At 36.6% G+C, this 18,779-nt stretch overlaps 1 long non-coding RNA gene across 1 annotated transcript in view; it reads left to right on the top strand.

The window, feature by feature from the left end:
- The window catches only part of LOC138920928 (uncharacterized), a 158,563-nt gene extending 148,422 nt beyond the window's left edge, over positions 1-10,141 (top strand). Inside the window, exon 3 of the long non-coding RNA XR_011432981.1 lies at positions 10,034-10,141. This is a non-coding gene — a long non-coding RNA (uncharacterized lncRNA). The remainder of the gene's footprint in view (positions 1-10,033) is intronic.
- The last annotated feature ends 8,638 nt before the right edge of the window (positions 10,142-18,779 follow it).

An 18,779-nucleotide genomic window follows, 5' to 3' on the forward strand; every position in this document is an offset into this window, starting at 1 on the left:
TCCATGTGCCTGAGCCAGTTTCTACAAATAGGGAAACACCTTCTGCACTAAGGCCCTTTGCAAATGCATAGGTTTGAAAGGAACTGTATATTGGATTCACTTCTGAAGAGTTTACTACAACCAGTTATGAAGGTAAAGATTATGTAAGACTCTTCAAATTATTCTATGTTAAGTATTTGATTTTCTTTAACAACCTTGATATTAGTCTTCTACCTTAATAGATACATGTTAATGGCTACAGACTTTAAGGGAAAACAGTTGTCCTACTTGGGTGTTTTTCTCCAGTGATGTTCAACTGCGCAGGTGTGGACACCAAGTACATGCAGAGTTGGATTGAACCTAGGCTATTGTCTCCTAAAATGGGTAGAGTAGAAAAACACTTTAAATGAGTCAAAGGTGTATACAGGCTGATGCAAATAATCCAAAATCAATCTATAAAGCAAAATTGGGGTGAGTTAATTATATGAGCCAGTTTGAGGACTATAACCCAGGAGAACCTTTCCACCAAGGAAGGAAGCTCTATGAAGAAGTGGGGAGTACAGAGTGGTATATACCATCTTGGAACGAGGAACATCCATCACATATGACAGGAATATCTCTTACTATGGTCATGAGATCCTTTGCTAGCACAGCAGGTCAGTGGTCACAAGGTGATCACAGCAAGTTGGTGGTCAGCAGGTCAGTGGTCACAAGATGAGTTAAAGTAGATCAATTATTAATCTTTAGTTTCTGGGAAGAAATGCCTATCTTTAAAGAAGTGGTAATATACAGGGAGGCAACACCCCTAACTTTAAGGGCATCATTCTTGTCTTTGGGACATTGTAAATGTTTATAGCAGATATACAATGCATGCTAAACAGGCCATGTAGGCCTTTCCGGAAAATCAAGGTCAGGCTGAATTAGTTTTAAACCAAATGGTTTCCCCACACCTCCAATATATTTTCTTGTTTTTCCTTTATTCATCATACAATAATATTAAAAATGATTGATCACTTGACTCTGTCTAAACCTGATCTCACCTGAAACAGACTTCTCATTATGTCTAAGGTAAGAACAACGTTTAAAAAGTTATCTGTTTTTAATTTTGCCTCCAGAAATGATGAAGCAACAGGTCTAAGATTTACCCCACTGCTTTAAACAACTAAAAAAAATTGCAAAATGTAAAAGTCAGTGGTTTTCTGGGGCTGGCCTGGTGGTGCAGCGGTTAAGTCAGCACATTCCACTTCTGCAGCCCGGGGTTCGCCAGTTCCGATCCCGGGTGGGGACATGGCACCGCTTGGCAAGCCATGCTGTGGTAGGCGTCCCACATATAAAGTGGAGGAAGATGGGCATGGATGTTAGCTCAGGGTCAGTCTTCCTCAGCAAAAAGAGGAGAATTGGCAGCACTTAGTTCAGGGCTAATCTTCCTCAAAAAGAAAGAAGTCAATAGTTTTCAAATATAAGACAATAGATATTACAGAAAATGAGAAGGTGGAAAAACAAGATAAGCCCTAAGATTGCCCCATCCTGCTGCCTAGGGATGTTTCCAACACATAGCATAGGAAACGGGAACCCAAAGAGAGCCTACAGGTATTCCTGAGTTGAAAGACAAGTTCAGAGATCAGAGAGGCCAAGACACCTCAAATTTGCAGGATAAAGAGAGACAGTTACACAAAAGAGAAACCCAAAGGTCTGCAGAGGTCTTGCCTTGAGTCTTCATCACGAGCGTGAGCATAATCACTACCTGTAGAGTAAAAAGTTTCCTGACATGGAGCTTGGGTAGAGTCATTAGAAGGGTACTGCATTAAGCCACACTTAGAAAGGATCGACTTGTTTCCCAGTAACTTACTGCTTCCCAGAATAAAGTCCAAAAAATATTAAAAGGAATGCAAATACTCCAGCACATCACATATAAAATTCACAACGTGACATCCAATCACAAAAACAGCAGGCATGCAAAGAAGCAGAGGAAAAATCCATCAGTACAAACAGACGCAGAAATGACACATGTGAAAGAATTAGTAGACAAGAATGTTAAAACACTCATTATAAATATGCTCCATATGTCCAGGAAAATAGATGAAAGTGGGTATAATAAGGAGAGGCATGGAAAACACAAAACAATTTATAAAAACCGAAATCAAATTTCTAAAGATAAAAAATACAACAAATACACATTCTTTGGAACATTTACCAAAATAGAAAATATTTGGGGCTATGAAACAAGTCTCAATAAATAAAAAAGTTTTTAAAACATGAAAAGTATGTTGTCTGATTACAATTAAACTAAATTAGAGGGGCCGGCCCATGGCCCAGTGGTTAAGTTCGTGCACTCTGCTTCAGCGGCCCAGGGTTTTGCCAGTTTGGATCCTGGGCGCAGACATGGCACCGCTCATCAGGCCATGTTGAGGTGGCATCTCGGATAGCACAATCAGAAGGACCTACAACTAGAATATACAACTACGTACTGGGGGGATTTGGGGAAAGGAAGAAGAAGGAAAAAAAAGAAGATTGGCAACAGATGTTAGCTCAGGTGCCAATCTTAAAAAAAAAATCCCTTAAACTAAATTAGAAATCAATCACAGAGAAATAAATGGAAAATTCATAAATATTTTTAAACAAAACAACACACTTGTAAACAATTAATAGGTCAAAGAAGAAATCACAAAGGAAATTAGAAAATATATGAATTAAATAAAAATGAAAACTCAATATGTCAAAATTTGTAAGAAGCAAGTAAAACAGCTCATAGAGGGATAATTATAGCTTTAAATGCTTATATAAGAAAAACAGAAGAGTTTGAAATCAATACAGGCATACCTTGTTTCATTATGCTTCACAGATATTGCGTTTTTTTTACAAATTGAAGGTTTGTGGATACCCTGTGTCAAGCAAATCTATTGGTGCCATTTTTCCAACAGCTGTTGCTCACTTCATGTCTCTGTGTCACATTTTGGTAATTCTTTTAGTATTTTATTTATTATATTTGTTACTGTGGTCTGTGATCAGTGATCTCTGATGTTACTATTGTGATTGTTTTGGGGTGCCACGAACCATGCCCATATAAGACAGTGAGCTTAATCAAAAAGTATTGTGTGTATTCTGACTGCTCCACATACTGGGTGTTCTTCTGTCTCTCTCCCTTTCCTCAGGCCTACTTATTCTCTAAGACACAACAATATTGAAATTAGGCTAAATAATAACCCTACAACGGCCTCTAAGTGTTGAAGTACACAGAAGAGTGGCACTTTTCACTTTAGACAAAAAGCTAGAAATGATTAAGCTAAGTTAGGAAGATATGTTGAAGGCTGAGATAAGTTGAAAGTTAGGCCTTTAGTGCCAAACACTTAAACAAGTTGTGAATGCAACGGAAAAGTTCTTGAAGGAAATTAAAAGTGCTGCTCCAGGGAACACATGAATGTTAAGAAAGCAAAACAGCTTTACTGCTGATATGGAGACAGTTTTAGTGGTCTGGATAGAAGATCAAACCAGCCACAACATTCCCTTAAGCCAAAGCCTAATCCAGAGCATGGCCCTAACTCTCTTCAAGTCTATGAAGGCTGAGAGAGACGAGGAAGCTGCAGAAGAAAAGTTTGAAGCTAGAGAGGTTGGTTCACGAGCTTTAAGGAAAGAAGCCATCTCTATAACATAAAAGTGCAAGATGAAGCAGCAAGTGCTGATGTAGAAGCTGCAGCAAGTTCTCCAGAAGATCTAGCTAAGATAAGTAATGAAGGTAGCTGCACTAAACAACAGATTTTCAATGTAGATGAAACAGCCCTATATCGGAAAAAGATGCCATCTAAGACTTTCACAGCTGGGGAAGCAAAGCCAATGCATGGCTTCAGAGCTGCAAAGGCCAGGCTGACTTTCTTGTTTGGGGTTAATGCAGGTGGTGACTTTAAGTTGAAGCCAACATTCATTTACCATTCTGAAAACCCCAATGCCCTTAAGAATTATGCTAAGTCTACTCTGCCTCTGTTCTATAAACAGAAGCACAAAGCCTGGATGACAGCACATCTGTTTACAACATGGTTTACTGAATATTTTAAGTCCACTGTTGAGACATACTGCTCAGGACAAAAAAGATCTCTTTCAAAATATGACTGCTCATTGACAATGCACCTGGTCACCCAAGAGCTCTTATGTACAATCAGATTAATGTTGTTTTCACACCTGCTAACACAACATCCATTCTGCAGCCCGTGGATCAAGGAGTAATCCTGACTTTCAAGTCTTATTGTTTAAGAAATACATTTTGTAAGGCAATAACTGCCAGAGATAGTGATTTCTCTGATGGATCTGGGCAAAGTAAATGGAAAACCTTCTGTAAAAGATTCAGTATTCTAGATGCCATTAAGAACATTCATGATTCATGGAAAGAGGTCAAAATATCAACATGAACAGGAGTTTGGAAGAAGGTGATTCCAGCCCTCATGGATGACTTTCATGGGCTTAAGACGTCAGTGGAGGAAGTCACTGCAGATGGGGTCGAAACAGCAAGAGAACTAGAATTAGAAGTAAAGCCCAAAGATGTGACTGAATTGCTGCCATCTCATGAGAAAACTTGAATGGATGAGGAGTTGCTTCTTGTGGATGAACAAAGAAAGTGGTTTCTTGTGGTGGACTCTACTCCTGGTGAAGATGCTGTGAAGATTGTTGAAATGATAACAAAGGATTTAGAATATTACATAAACTTAGTTGATAAAGCAGTGGCAGGGTTTGAGATGATTAACTCCAATTTTGAAAGAAGTTTTACTATAGGTGCAATGTTACCAAATAGCATCTCATGCTGTAGAAACATTCATGAAAAGAAGAGTGAATTGATACTGCAAATCTCACTTTTGCCTCGTTTTAAGAAATTGCCACAGCCACCTTCAGCAACCACCACCCCGATCAGTCAGCAGCCATCAACAGTGAGGCAAGACTCTCCATCAGCAAAAAGATTATGAATCACTGAAGGCTTGGATGATGGCTAGCATTTTTTAACAATAAAGTATTTTTTAATTAAGGTATGAATGTTTTTTTTTAGACATAATGCTATTGCACAGTTAACGGGCTATGGTATAGTGTTAGCATAATTTTTATACGCACTTGGAAACTAAAAATTTGTGTGACTTGCTTTATTGCAATGTTCACTTTATTGTAGTCTCGAACCAAATCCACAACATCTCTGATATATGCCTGTACTAGGCTTCCACAATAAGAAATTAGGGAAAAAAAGGGAGCAAATAATATTCAAAGTAAGCAGAAGAAAGAAAATAATAGAGAAGAGAACACAAATCAATGAAAGAATAAAGAAGAGAGAAAAAGAGAGAGAGAGACAGAGACACAGACACAGAGATAGAGAAAGAGAGACAGGGAGAGAGACAGAGTCAGAAAGAGAAAGAGAGAGAAAAAATATTTAAAAATTGTTAGCTTGAGAATAGTACAAAAATAGACTGTGAGCTGGATCTGCCACATGGGCTTATAATTTGCTAACTCTTGCTATAGATTCAATGAATCCCAATAAAAATCCCAGTAGGCTTTTATTATGAAAATTTCTATCGAAATACAAAGGTCCTAATAGGTAAAGTTTGAAAAGGGACAAAGTTAAAAGAGTTATACTACCTGATTTAAAGACTTATTTTCAATCTCCAATAATCAATTTAGTGTGGGATTAGTGTAAAGGTGAATATGCAAATCATTGTAACTGTAAAGGAAGCCCTGAAAAAGATCTATGCACATGTGGTCAATCGATTTTGATAAAGATGCCAAGAGAATTCCATAAGGAAAAGATAATCTGTCAACAAATGGTGCTAGAACAATTGGATAACCATTTAAGAGAAGAAAGAAAAAGCAATATCAGCCCTTAGCTCAGGAAAAAAATTTAGCAGTAAATTTTCAGTTAGGCAAAGATTCTTAAAATGAACACAAAAATTATGAACTACAAAAAACATCAATACAATATTGGATTTCATCAAAATGTAAAACCTTGGGGCTGGCGCCGTGGCTGAGTGGTTAAGTTCGTGCACTTTGCTTAGGTGGCCCAGGGTTTCACCAGTTCAGATCCTGAGCACCGACCTAGCACTGCTAATCAAGCCGTGCTGAGGTGGCATCCCACATAGCAGAACCAGAAGGACCTAAAACTAGAATATACAAGTAGGAAGTAGAGGGTTTTGTGGAGAAGAAGAAGAAAGAGAAGAAGAAGAAGAAAGAAGATTGGCAACAGATGTTAGCTCAGGCACCAATCTTTAAAAAAAAAAAGTAAAACCTTTGTTCCTTGTAAGACACTATTAAGAAAATGGAAAGACAAGCTACAAACAGGCAAAATATATTTACAAAACATATATCTGACAAAGAACTTCCGTCTAGAACAACAATCAGCAAAACAAGGCCCACAGGCAAAGTCTGGCCTGCCATCTGTTCTTGTAAATAAAGTTTTATTGATATACGGTCACGTCTATCCATTTATGTCTTATATGTGGCTGTTTTCATGATACAAGGCAGAACTGAATAGTTGCAACAGAAACCATACGGCCCATAAAGACTAAAATATTCACTCTCTGGCCCCTTTAGAGAAAAAGTTTGCCAATTGTTGATCTAGCATATATAAAGAACTTGTGTGGCTCAATAATAAGACAAACAATCCAATTTTCAAAAATAGGTGGAAGATTTCAACAGACACTTCACAAATGAAGATATAAGAATGGCCAATAGACATGAAAAGATGTTCAATATCATTAATTATTAGGGAAATGCAAATCAAAATCACAATGAGATACCTACTGTATATCCACTAGAATGGCTAAAATTAAAGACTGTTCATTACCAACTAAGGAAGAGGGGAGGGAGCAAATGGAATTCTCAAGCATTACTATCATTTTTGATAATTTCCTTTTTTAAATTATTCTTAATTGAGATGTAACTGACATAAAACGTTATATTAGTTTCAGGTATACAACACAATGATTCAGTGTATATCGTGAAATGATCACCAGAATAAGTATAGTTAACATCCGTCACCACACATAGTTACAAATTTTCTTTTCTTGTGATGAGAACTTTTAAGAGCTACGCTCTTAGCAACTTTCAAATATACAGTACAATATTATTAACTATAGTCACCATGCTGTACATTACATTCCCAGGAGTTATCTATTTTATAACTAGAAGTTTACACCTTTTGACCCACTTCACTCCTTTCCCTCGCCCACCCGCCACTCCCAAACTCTGGCAACCACCAATCTGTTCTCTGTATCTATGAGTTTGGGTTTTTGTTTGCATATGCGTGTGCATGTTTGTGTGTGTGTGTTTTGATTCTGATAATTTCTTAAAAAGCTAAACATACACCTGCTATACAACTCAGTTATTCTTCTCCTAAGTATTTACCGAGAGAAGTGAAATAACGGGTCCATACAAAGGCCTGTTCACGCATGCTTACACGTTACAGCCCCAAACCAGAAAGGATACAAATGTCTATCAGTAGCTGAACGGATAAACACATTGTGGTACATACGTTCAATGGAATACTACTCAGCAATAAAAAAATACATGCAACTCAATACGTGTAACACAAGTATGAGACAAACAACCCAATTTTCAAAAATGGACAAGTAGGTGAATCTCCTAATATTTAGGCTGAGTGAAAGAAATTAAAGAAACTAGATAATAAGAGTATATATCATGTTGTATAACATTTTTATATGAAATTCTGGAAAACGGAAATTAATCTAAAAGGACAGAAAGAAGATTAGTGGGTACCTGGGATGAGGGGAGGAGGCATAAATGGAAGATTACAAAGGGGCATGAAGAACTTTCGAGAGTGAAAGAAATGTTCATTATCTTGATTATTGTAATGGTTTCATAGTTGTGTATATATATGTAAAAATTCATCAAATTTTACACTTCAAAATGCCACTTTGTTGTACATCGATCTCACCTCAATAAAGCTGTACAAAAATAGAATCTTTTCTTGAATAATATTTCCATAGCCACCATTTCTCCAACATAGATATCATTTCCGGAGAGTTATTTGTAAGGGAAAAATAATTACAGTGACATTCAGCCTAGCTTCTCAGATTGCTGTATGAGAAGCAGTGGCTTTGGCATGGACTGAGAGCTTGTTAGAAATGCTGAGTCCTTTCACTAGCCCAGCTTCACCCCCGGAACTTTCCATCAGATTATGCATTTTGACAAGGTCTCCAGGTGGCTTACATGCACATTGAAGTGGGAGAAACACTGTTCAAGAGACAACAGCTTTGGCTCAAACGAAAAGTAAAGACCAATTAGATATCTGTCATCAGAGATGTTTAAAAGATTCATTTATCATGCCCTGGGTATTACTAGATAATTCTAAAATATCCTTTGATTCTGATTCCTCAGTCCCGTGCCATTACCTATTTTTTACTGGAGTTCCCACCACTTTTCATATATGTATTTTCCTCAAATTTCCCCCCTCTTTGGAATCTCCCCATATGTAAACATAAATGTTCATATTTTTATAGAGAATGTTGTGTTCATAATCGCTTTAAAATCGTTTGAGGCTCCCTTGCCTCCATTCCTATCCATGATTCCTACGTATCGTGGTAAAGCAGGACAAAGAGAAGTTAGTCACCTGACTTGAGTCAAAGTCTCTAAAATTAACTCCAGAAATTACTGACAAAAACAGACAAAGAGAAAAAACTCAACCTTGTAAACACTGCCCATTTAATTCTTTTTAAGTGAACTTTCAGTAAAATAAGTACAATTCGAAGAGATGAGATAGAAATAAAGATTTGAAGAGAAATTCATAATACAAAGCAAATGGCGTTGAGAAAAGAACACACACCAAGGAAAATGTCATCGTGCTTCCTGCAACTTTTTATAGATTTTATTGGGCTTTCACAAAAATTCATTATTCCATTTCATGTTTTCTGTAAATCTATAAGTCAAATGTTATTATCACCATTTTCCAGACAGTTATGCAGTTAGTCCAGCATCGCTCAGCCGGGGATTGAAATCCAGTTGTTTCAACTTCCAGCCTAGGGTACCTCTACCAGCCCACATTGCGTGTATAAAATGTACTTGCTAAAGACACTGTCAAGATCTCTTTCAAGCTTCATGTATAAGCAGTTTAGTTAAAGTCAAGAGTAAATGCCTCTCATGATGAGACAAAATCTGAAAGAGTTTGACATTAAAATAAAAATTGCCTTTGAATTACAAAAGCATATAAAGACATCTTTATCTCAAAAACTATTGTCTTTTCACCTCTAAAATGAAACAGCAGGCGGGGTTAAATTTCATTTGGTAAAAAAATAGAACTTCTGGGTAGAAAGTTTTTTTTTTAAATCTGGAGAGGTTTTTTCCATCAAGTAGTTAATTCTAGTGAGTTCCAGATGTCATATTTTAAAAGGCACTGTTCTCAGCCGTCTTTTTACTAACCAAAGAAATCTTCCCTCTTTAGGTAAATTTACTAAATTTCTACTACGTTTTATTCTGGATCCAACCATCATTTGTTTCTTTTTTTTTTTTCCTTAAACGACGGTTCTCCTTGATTTCTTATTAAAGGGCTTGACAGAAATAGATAAAAACAACACCTAAAAAAGAACATTTCTGCTCCTGGGAGTCATCAAATTTCAAATTTAAACTGGGAAAAGTATCTGAAGCAGGCCAAAATGAGCACAGAGCAAGCACAAAGACAAACGTTCCTTTTCCTTCTCTCTTCTTTTTTAGTTTGGGGGGAGATTATTTTGTTTTGTTTTACATTTGGTCAGCTGGCACACTGCACAGTAACTTGAGATTTTTTTCCCCCTTTTTCATTTCAGTTGCTTTTAGATGTGTCCTAAATTAGTTTTTCTGTAAGTCTTGAAAGGAGTTGGCCTCCATTCCTCAGAAGGAACAATGGCTCCTCTCGGGTGACACTGCCAGCTACGTATATTATCTGTCCTGTTCCCACAGCAACATTCCAGTGCCTGTTTAGAAAAATTAGTCACATAGACATTTAGACTGGGGAGGGGGTGACTTCAGTTGTCATCTTTAATTTGTGAGAAAATTGAACTGTTTCTCTCTTTTTGTGTCTCCCATTTGCCCATTTTAGATGTCGTAGATGCTTCACCTCCTCTTCACGACAGTCAAGGAATGAGCTGTCTTTGGAATGCTCCAAGAACTGGGGGCATATGTCGCCTGTTAATGCTTCTTAGTTGGCTCAATTCCACTTTGGCTAATTACATTCTGTTCCTCAAAAAAAAAAAAAAAATCTCTTTGCATTTTCATTTGAAGATAAAAAAAATTGTTTTTCAACTTCCTTTTCTGAGCTAAAGTTCAACCCTCAAAAGCCCAGCATGGATTCATCCAAAGTTGCCTAAGGATAAATGCCCCCAGTGTGGGAGAATCCAAAAGAACACAACAATTCTCAGAAGATAAACTAGCCATCCTTGCACCCACCTCAAAATCAGTATTCAAAGAAAAATATATGATTATCTGGTTGTACAAGTGTGCCCTTTGCTTTAAAAGACATACTTCTCTACCAAGGGATAGTGATGACGTACTTGAGGATCCACACCAAATACCAACCAAGAGAGGCAGGAATTCCCTGGAAACACATTGTCTGTTTCTTTCTTGAAAATGAATAGCCTTGCAAAGTAATCCAAAAAGTCGAATTCCTGTAGTTTCTAACCTCTTCTTTGATGCTACATATTGCGTGCTACAAACGTGTCTGGCATGCTAAAGATATTGACTGAAATATATACATCTTACCGCCATGTTTCTTTTTTGCTACAATGTTTATAACGAGGGCTCTTCCCTTTTATTTCAATTGCATGAAACAATGTGACGCTCACCCTTGTTATATTAGCTTTATTTTAGAAGTTTCTAAAACACTTGTCTCTGCAAGATTTTCTTGATTTTAAGGCATAGGAAATTGCTTTAGGCCCTGCTGACTCAACAGTTACACATTTTTCTTCTGATGAAATGTTTTGTTTGCTTTAAAACCAAATGATGTAAGGTAACTAAAACAATATAGAATTATACTAATTATGGCCTAGGGTGACAGATTTAGATGGAATCATACTTTGTGTCTGTTCTTGTAGTATATATAGTCATTATCTATCAAGTATTCACATGTAGATCAGGAATTTTCACACCAACTGTCAAAACTACAAACCAACCACTTAAAAAAAAAAAAGAAACTTCAAAAGGCTTACAGGTTGAGTTTGTATAGCACCACCAGGAAGTGATCCATGAATAAATTCATTTTGCCAGTGTTTGTGGCTAGAAAGTTCCCATAATTAAGCATTTTGCAGGATACATCTTGACCTTAAGATTCATGGGCTAAAAGTATGTTCATGAGAAGTTTATTGCTGGTGTCATATTTTTACATTTTCTATTATACGTTTTGTATGAATGTAAAATACTTTCGTTTCTGTTTCATAAATAGCCTTAAGGGAAAGAGATGAATCATAATAGAAGTAGGTTTTTTCCCCAGACATCAGTGATGATATTGTCTTAGGGAATATAGTTTTAGGTGATGAGGAAGAGAGAAGACACTGAGGAAATATCCCAATTTTCAGTTGACATTAAGCTGTCATACAAGAAAATGACAAGTTGCAAAAAACTCTTACCAGGTTCAATGAGATGGCAGAAAAGTGGTGAGGAGCTTCCACTTGAAAGAATGGAAGATAATCTATTTACAGAAAAATCACAAATAATGCACGAATCATATAGAGCTTCTACAAGACAGTAGCCTAATGAGGAAGGGTATTTTTTTAATAGTTTCCTTTGTGAACCAATATATGTCCTTGACTTTGACAGCTCTGCAATGTATACCTCAAGAAAAAAAGAAACCAAGTCAGATGTGTTCATAGAAAGGCATTCACGATGAATACATGATGAGCTTATCAGAATGAAAAATTTAGATATCTTTATCCAAAAATGTGACTATATTTGGAAAATGTAGCTAAAATTAATAAAAGAAGAATGTGGACAGAATAAAAGCCAAGTCTTAAAATATTGGACTTAGATATCATTCTGATACTTGAAGAAAGTAGAGTTAATAAAAGGAAGAAACGTTTTTCAAAGTGCGTAGTAAATTTGTGATATTCATGACTCCAAGAACGAGGAAATATTCTATGCTCTGGATGGTTGTGAATTATTATATTAAAGATACATTGCAAGCCACAGAGGGTAAGTCAGTAATATTTAGCTGTAGTCCTGAGACTTTTACATCTATGTTATAAAGATCAGTTGCCATGCACAGCTACAATACTTTAGTTTTATCCTCAAAGAAAAATCATGAAAAAAAGATTTGACCTAGGATAGCTTCATTTTTATGTAAGATTCTAGTGCCTTTATCTGTAGGACAAAATTCTGATGATAATGGAAGCACTGAAGAACAACAGGTCGTAGAATATAGAGAAATTGGGCACACTGAAGACCATAAATTCCAGAATGCTGTAGACCCCACTGAATTTTTTATTGCTTTCTCTTCATCTAGTCCTTAGGGCACTTTTCAAACTTGGAAGAATCCCAGATACTTCACAGATATACTTTACTTTCTTTTATAATCTTGGTTACTATCCAAGTTATAAAATGTCAAGACTCTTTCAGTAGTCCTATCCTACATTTTTAAGTTTCTAAAAATACATACAATGATAGCCAGACTGTTGTTCCTAAGTTAAAGTTCCAACCTCCTTTGGAGGGATCAGAGGCCATGTAAATTGGTCCTTAATGTTTGTGTTACTTTATCTCTGGACCTCACAAAAGACAACAAAATGAATGTCTAGTAAGAATAAAGCTATATAGGATCCTTAGTGATTGTCTTAGTTATTTTGACCAAGAGATAGATTTTCCCTTCTCCTCATACTGGAAAATTTGACACAAAGAACTGATTTCCACTTCAACATGTCATAATTGTGGAAGAAGTTGAAGGTTATTTGTTGGTTTTCTGAGCTACATATAACTCTTAAAAATGACATAATTTTGACAGCAGCAACAATGCAAAGGGGACGTAAGAAAATGTTATAATGCCAGTGACCTCTGCTGCTAGGTGAGCACAGAAATTTAGACTTTAAAATGGCAAAATGCTTTAACAATGTGATAGTAACCCTATTCTTAATTTTACTCACTCAAGTTTAACTATGTCATCTAGTGATTTAACACAATAACAAATGGAAATTTAAACAACAGTGCCATTTGGGACATACTAAACTATCTTTCATGGGTGATAAAATTATTCCAAATTCTAACTGCACAGCAAAGGATATACTTGCCTGAATATTGGCTTGAGTATTTTGGCTTCAATTTCAACTTTTGTAATAACTGCAGCAAACTTTTCCTATCTAAATTTTTTTAAAGACAGAATGTCTTCAGAAATGAACAAAAAGTCAAGTATCTGGACACTCTCTGGAAGCAAAACACAGACAAGTGTCCAAAGGCAAGCTTTCCCATTTACGAGAAAATGTACGTAGTGGTGTTCGAATATAACAAGTCTTTCATCTTTTTCTTAATGAAAGATGTGAATATTACTACTCTTGTTTGGGTCCTATAACTCTTCCTGCTTGGCATAGAGCATCCTGGGCCAATTGTGAGAGAATCTATGAGGGAGCATTGATAAAGCAACCTCTGATGTTCACATGGGTTGATGCAATTCAACTGTTTCTGGCTTATAAAACTCAAGGGAGATTGTAATGAGAAGAGGAGGGTAGAAAGTCATGAAGAATCCATATATATACATAAGGATTGTGGCTTTGCAGACCACAAAATTGGTATTTTAGGCAAAGTGACATCTTGGAAAAATGTATAGATGAGAGTAAAATGTGTAGTCAAATGACAAGCTCAAGCAAAAATAGAAAATCAAGAAGAAAAAAAACGATAAAAAAATCATATAAGGGGGTGATGCTGGCAATGGCCTTCCCTTCAAGAGTAGAGGTAATCAAAACCTAAGTCAGAGGAGTCAGAAGCACATTGGAAAGAGGTAACAAAGCTGAATTAAATTATGATATAAATTAGTTCATGAGATTAGTCACTAATAATTTTCTTTACTTGGAATTGGTGACACCCTCTGTTCTCCTTCCTTCCTTAAAATAATCCTTTGAAAGAGAAAGGAGAAAGAAAAAACCATCATTTCCCAATGGTATACTATGAGTCTGGAAAAGTGCCATATGGACAACATGCTGTCTTGTTCAACTCTCCTGATGATAAAGGGTGAGGATGCTTTGAAGTGGTCTGTTGAAGTGGGAGGTACAGAGATTCTCAAGAATGCCAATTCCCCATTAGAAGCAAGGAGTGACCAATGATTTACCTGGATCCTTCTAAGATGATGGGTCAGAAGATCCATTTCATTGCTGGAGTAGAATTAAGGGGAGGAGGGGTGCCATCTGATGAAAGCTGCCTTTAGAAATGAAAGCTGAGAACAGAATTTTAATATGGACTTCAAGATAGCAGGAAAGGAAACAAGTTTGGATCTCTAGAAGAGGTACAAAAACTATTTAAAAATAACACTTCTTAAATTTTTTAATGTTCTCATGACCTGTTTTGTGGTTTCTCATTTAGTTTTATGAAGTGATGGGCTTTAAAGCAAAAGACGCCTTATCATTTTAGTCATAGAACAGATCATTAGTTAGAGAACCTGTGCCTAATTCAACTGGGTGTTGGGAAAGACATCCCAAAGGCAGCCCAACAGTACCAGCAATTAGTGCTTTAGGTTTTGTTTGCTACAACTAGAAAGTGTGTGTGTGAAAGAGAGTGTGTGTGTGTGCATGTGTGTGTGAGAGAGGCAGAGAGAGATGGGGGTGGGGGGCAGAGAGAGAAAGACATAGAGGAAGGAAGGAGGGAAAGAGAGGAAGGAAGAGGAGGAAGAGAAAGAGAAAAGGAAGGGAAGGGAGGGAGGGAGGGAGGAAGGAAGGACGGAAGGAAGGAAGGAAGGATGGAAGGAAGGAAGGAAAGAAGAAGAAGAAGAGGAAGGGAAGGAGGAGGAGGAGGAAGGGGAGGATGAGAAGGAAGGAAGGAAGGAAGGAAGGAAGGATGGAGGAAAGAAAGAAAGGAAGGAAGAAAGGGAGAAAGAGAGAAAGAAAGAAGAAAAGTAGACTCCAGGACCAGAAGCAAAAAGAATGACCTAAGACTGCCGAAGGTCTGAACAGAAGAGTCTGTGAAACTCTTGGTAACCCAAGTAGGCATTACACCCTACTACTGTTGAGGAAATTTCGGCTCACAGAAGTTTTGTGACCTGCCCAAGGTCACACACGTAGCAAATGGCGGAGCTGGAATTCAAGCGCAGCTGTGACCCACTCCAAAGCCCATCCTCATGATCCTTCATCACAATGACTGGCAGATGAAAATTTTAAACCAGCAATAAGAAAATGGAACCATAAAAAATAGAGAACAATAGAAATATGTAGCAGAAAAGTTACTTAACATACATGAGCACAGTTTAATTTTAAAAAAGCATAAAATATTATAGAATTTAATAAAATATTACAGCATAAATATTTATTAGTCTAATGAAGTACAATTTGTATAAAAATAAAGTTTTAGTGAAACATCTAAATTTAACATGAGAAAAAATGATATCCATGAAATAAGTAAGCAAATACTTTTGGGTAACAAGTTAGGAAGAACTAAATTCTGTTGCCACTGAGTGGGATCTGTTTTATAGCCAGTTTTTATTGTATCTGAGCTTTACTGGACATATTCACTGTCGTTTGGGGAATACAAAAGAAAAACCGGACTGGGGCTCTGATCCTTAGCTTGTTATAAGATCTATAATAAATTACTTCAAGGAATGTCTGGACCTGAGTTTTCTAACCTACAAAAATGAGGCACTTGGCCTAGATGAGTGGTATCATATTTTGTTTTGTTATAGAACTTCTTTTTCCAAAAAAATTCTTAAGTTGATTTCAAGTAATGCTGATAAAATGGCAGCATGACAAATACCAAAAAATAAAGATTTTTTTTCCTTGAGCTCTTTGATTTATGTTTTAGAGGAGGCCTAGCCTTAAAACATGTGGAAAAATGATACTAAAATGAAATATATTTCAGAATTTCACATATTGTATTCCAAAAAGTTCTAGTTCTTGGAAGTAGTGTTTTAAAAAGAATTCTCTGGTTAATAATATTTTTGAATGATGAACACTGAATTTCCCTTTTAGAGAGTTACAATATGTGTATCAAGTTAAGAAATCAGGGGAATTCTGCAGAAAATAAACTTCTTTAATTTGGTTTAGTCACATGTATCACAAGTGACCTCAGGTCACTTTTTTTTTTCTACCTGAAGTGAATGTCCCAGCGAACATGCTTTTCAACATGGATTAAAACCTCATGAACTCCAGGGACCCTGATTTAAACACCTTACAGATTTTGAAATGGCACCAACTATATAATAGCCTCTCAATGAATATTATTTTCATAAATTTAAAGTTGAATTCCATAAGTGCAGAGTTAAGTGAGCACAAACCATGGCACATTTAAGATCTCTTTTCAAAGAGGGAAGTTGTTATTGATACAAAGCACATTCCAAGCTTTCCAAGGAAAACAGATTTGAGATAAGGTAGATACGCATCCAAAATAGGGACAATACCTTGCAAATTCTTCTATCTCCCCTTTTGTCCTTGGCTGCAAGCTAACTAAGACTTTTTCCTATCGATCCATCTTCTCTCCACTTTTGAGCCTTTCCCTTATTTAAGGTCAGAAGAGAAAAAATTGGAAGAAAGAGTATATGCTAGAATTTCAGCAGCTGCCCCACCTCTGCCCTGCTGCTCTCCTAGACTGGTCATTCCCGTTGGCACCATCCTCATCAGCTCTTATCCTGGCTTCCATAACAAGAGCTTCTCTTCATCCCAGAGCAGTGCCTCTGGTGAAGCTTCAGTGTGGCCTAAGACTGTTTTCCACTGATATGTGGATTGATTTTCTTTAAGTCTTTTTTCTACAGAGATCATCTTCCAGGTGTACCTCTAAAATCACTAACTCAAAGGAGAAGGGCAATGTTAATAGGAAAGACCGCTATTATCTCATTTCTACAAATGGCAAATAAATAACAAAAAAGAGAGAATTTTTGTTTGCTTGAGAAATAAAAAGTAAAGAAAAAACTCACAGTCTTTTTTCTGTATTGGACCATGATGAGCAAAATCTTTACTTTTAAGCCATAGGTGGAGCTGTGAAAGAAACAAGGAGGTGAACCCCCCGCCCAAAAAAAGGAAATTAAGGACAGGATCCAGCACCAAAACATTATTTTTATCCCCAACATATGAGCTGCATAAATCTCTAAAGTGGCCCTGGAGGTACCCCACAACATTAGTTTAGGAAGATTCTTTCTTCCTCTTGCTCAAAGAGAAGAGTGGTGGGGAGACTTATATTATTCCATCGCAGTCAAAGAAGATGCATTGTTGTTATCTCAAATTGAAAACACGTGGTTTTTCATAGAAACATTTTAGTATGCAGTGTTAAGTTTCATGACATTATTGACACAGTACTCTGCTTTTGGCTATACAATGTGATTGGTGAGCCGGCCGTGGGACTGAAACTCCAGCTATAACATGATTCCTACCCTTTTGGAACACAACCTGTTCATGAAATGGAGACTGCATTTATTTTCAGGGAAGAAAAGTACTGAGGTTTCTCTAATCCCAAGTAGTTTAAATATAGGAAATATTCCAGAGGATAGCAATCAAAATGATGAATGAGTTAGATTGTTTTATTCATGTGGAAATATAAATGAAGCATAAATTACCCAAGAGAAATTTGTTGAGAAAAAAACAGATTTGGGAAAATTGTGTGATGGTCTACAGAATGTGAAAGGCACAGACTTCAAGGCTAGAGAAATAATTTTGTATGATTCAAGGGTTTAGTTGGATGGACAATGAGAATGTTCAAAGAGTAAAACAGAAGCTGCCTCCCTTGAAAAAGTAGCAGAGAAACTACACTGATCTGAAAGTGATCTAAAAATGCAAACCGGGTAAAGACTTAGGAAAAGCCTGTAACAGTATGTAACATTCACATTAAATGAAATAAAACCATCCAACTAGGAAGCCAGTAGCAATTCCTCTGCGTTTTCTAGATATGTCATTTGACTCATCAGGGTCATGTTCTTTCATAAATATTGGACCCAACCAATTTGTTACCAACTCTTCCCACCACTTGAAAAGCCTGTTGGAAACATTAATGTTTGGGTGGCAAGCTGTTTTTCCTCGTCTCTGGGTACCTAAACGATCAGTAGATGGACGACAAGCCATTTAAAAATCACAACTAGTTAATTTCCAATGACAAATAAATAACCATCCCACATATCCTTAACAGTCTCCAATGCGGGGCAGTAGGAATATAATACCAGCAACATATGTAATTTTAAACTTCCAAGTAGCTACATTTAAAAAAAAGTAAGAAGAAACAGGCAAAATCCACTTAAAAATACATTTTATTTAACCCAATATATTCAAAATATTGTAATTTCACTTTGTGGCACTAGCCACACTTCAATGCTCAGTAGGTACATGTTGCTGGTATACCATATTGCACAGCACAGGAGCTAAGAGAAAAGGAGAGTCATAATGCAAAGAAGAAAAGTTTGTGCATGGGTCAACAAAGGCACATTCTTTCTGACTCAAGGTAATGAGCATAATGACTGTATTGAGTGCTCTCCAGTAACTTCACTGAGAAGGGGTGGGAGGATCTCAGGCAGTGGGTGTGCAGTGAAGTGAGAATATGATTAAATTAAGATTGAACCTCTCATGTGATTTGGAGATAGGTTAATTTAAGAATAAAATGACCTTCTTTCTATCCCCTCTAAGTGATCAAAAATACATCAAAATATAACTTAAAAATCTTTTAATTGGCAATGGCAATGATGTTAACAA

The sequence above is a fragment of the Equus caballus genome, chromosome 26 (assembly GCF_041296265.1).
Source record: "Equus caballus isolate H_3958 breed thoroughbred chromosome 26, TB-T2T, whole genome shotgun sequence".
Classification (NCBI taxonomy): domain Eukaryota; kingdom Metazoa; phylum Chordata; class Mammalia; order Perissodactyla; family Equidae; genus Equus; species Equus caballus.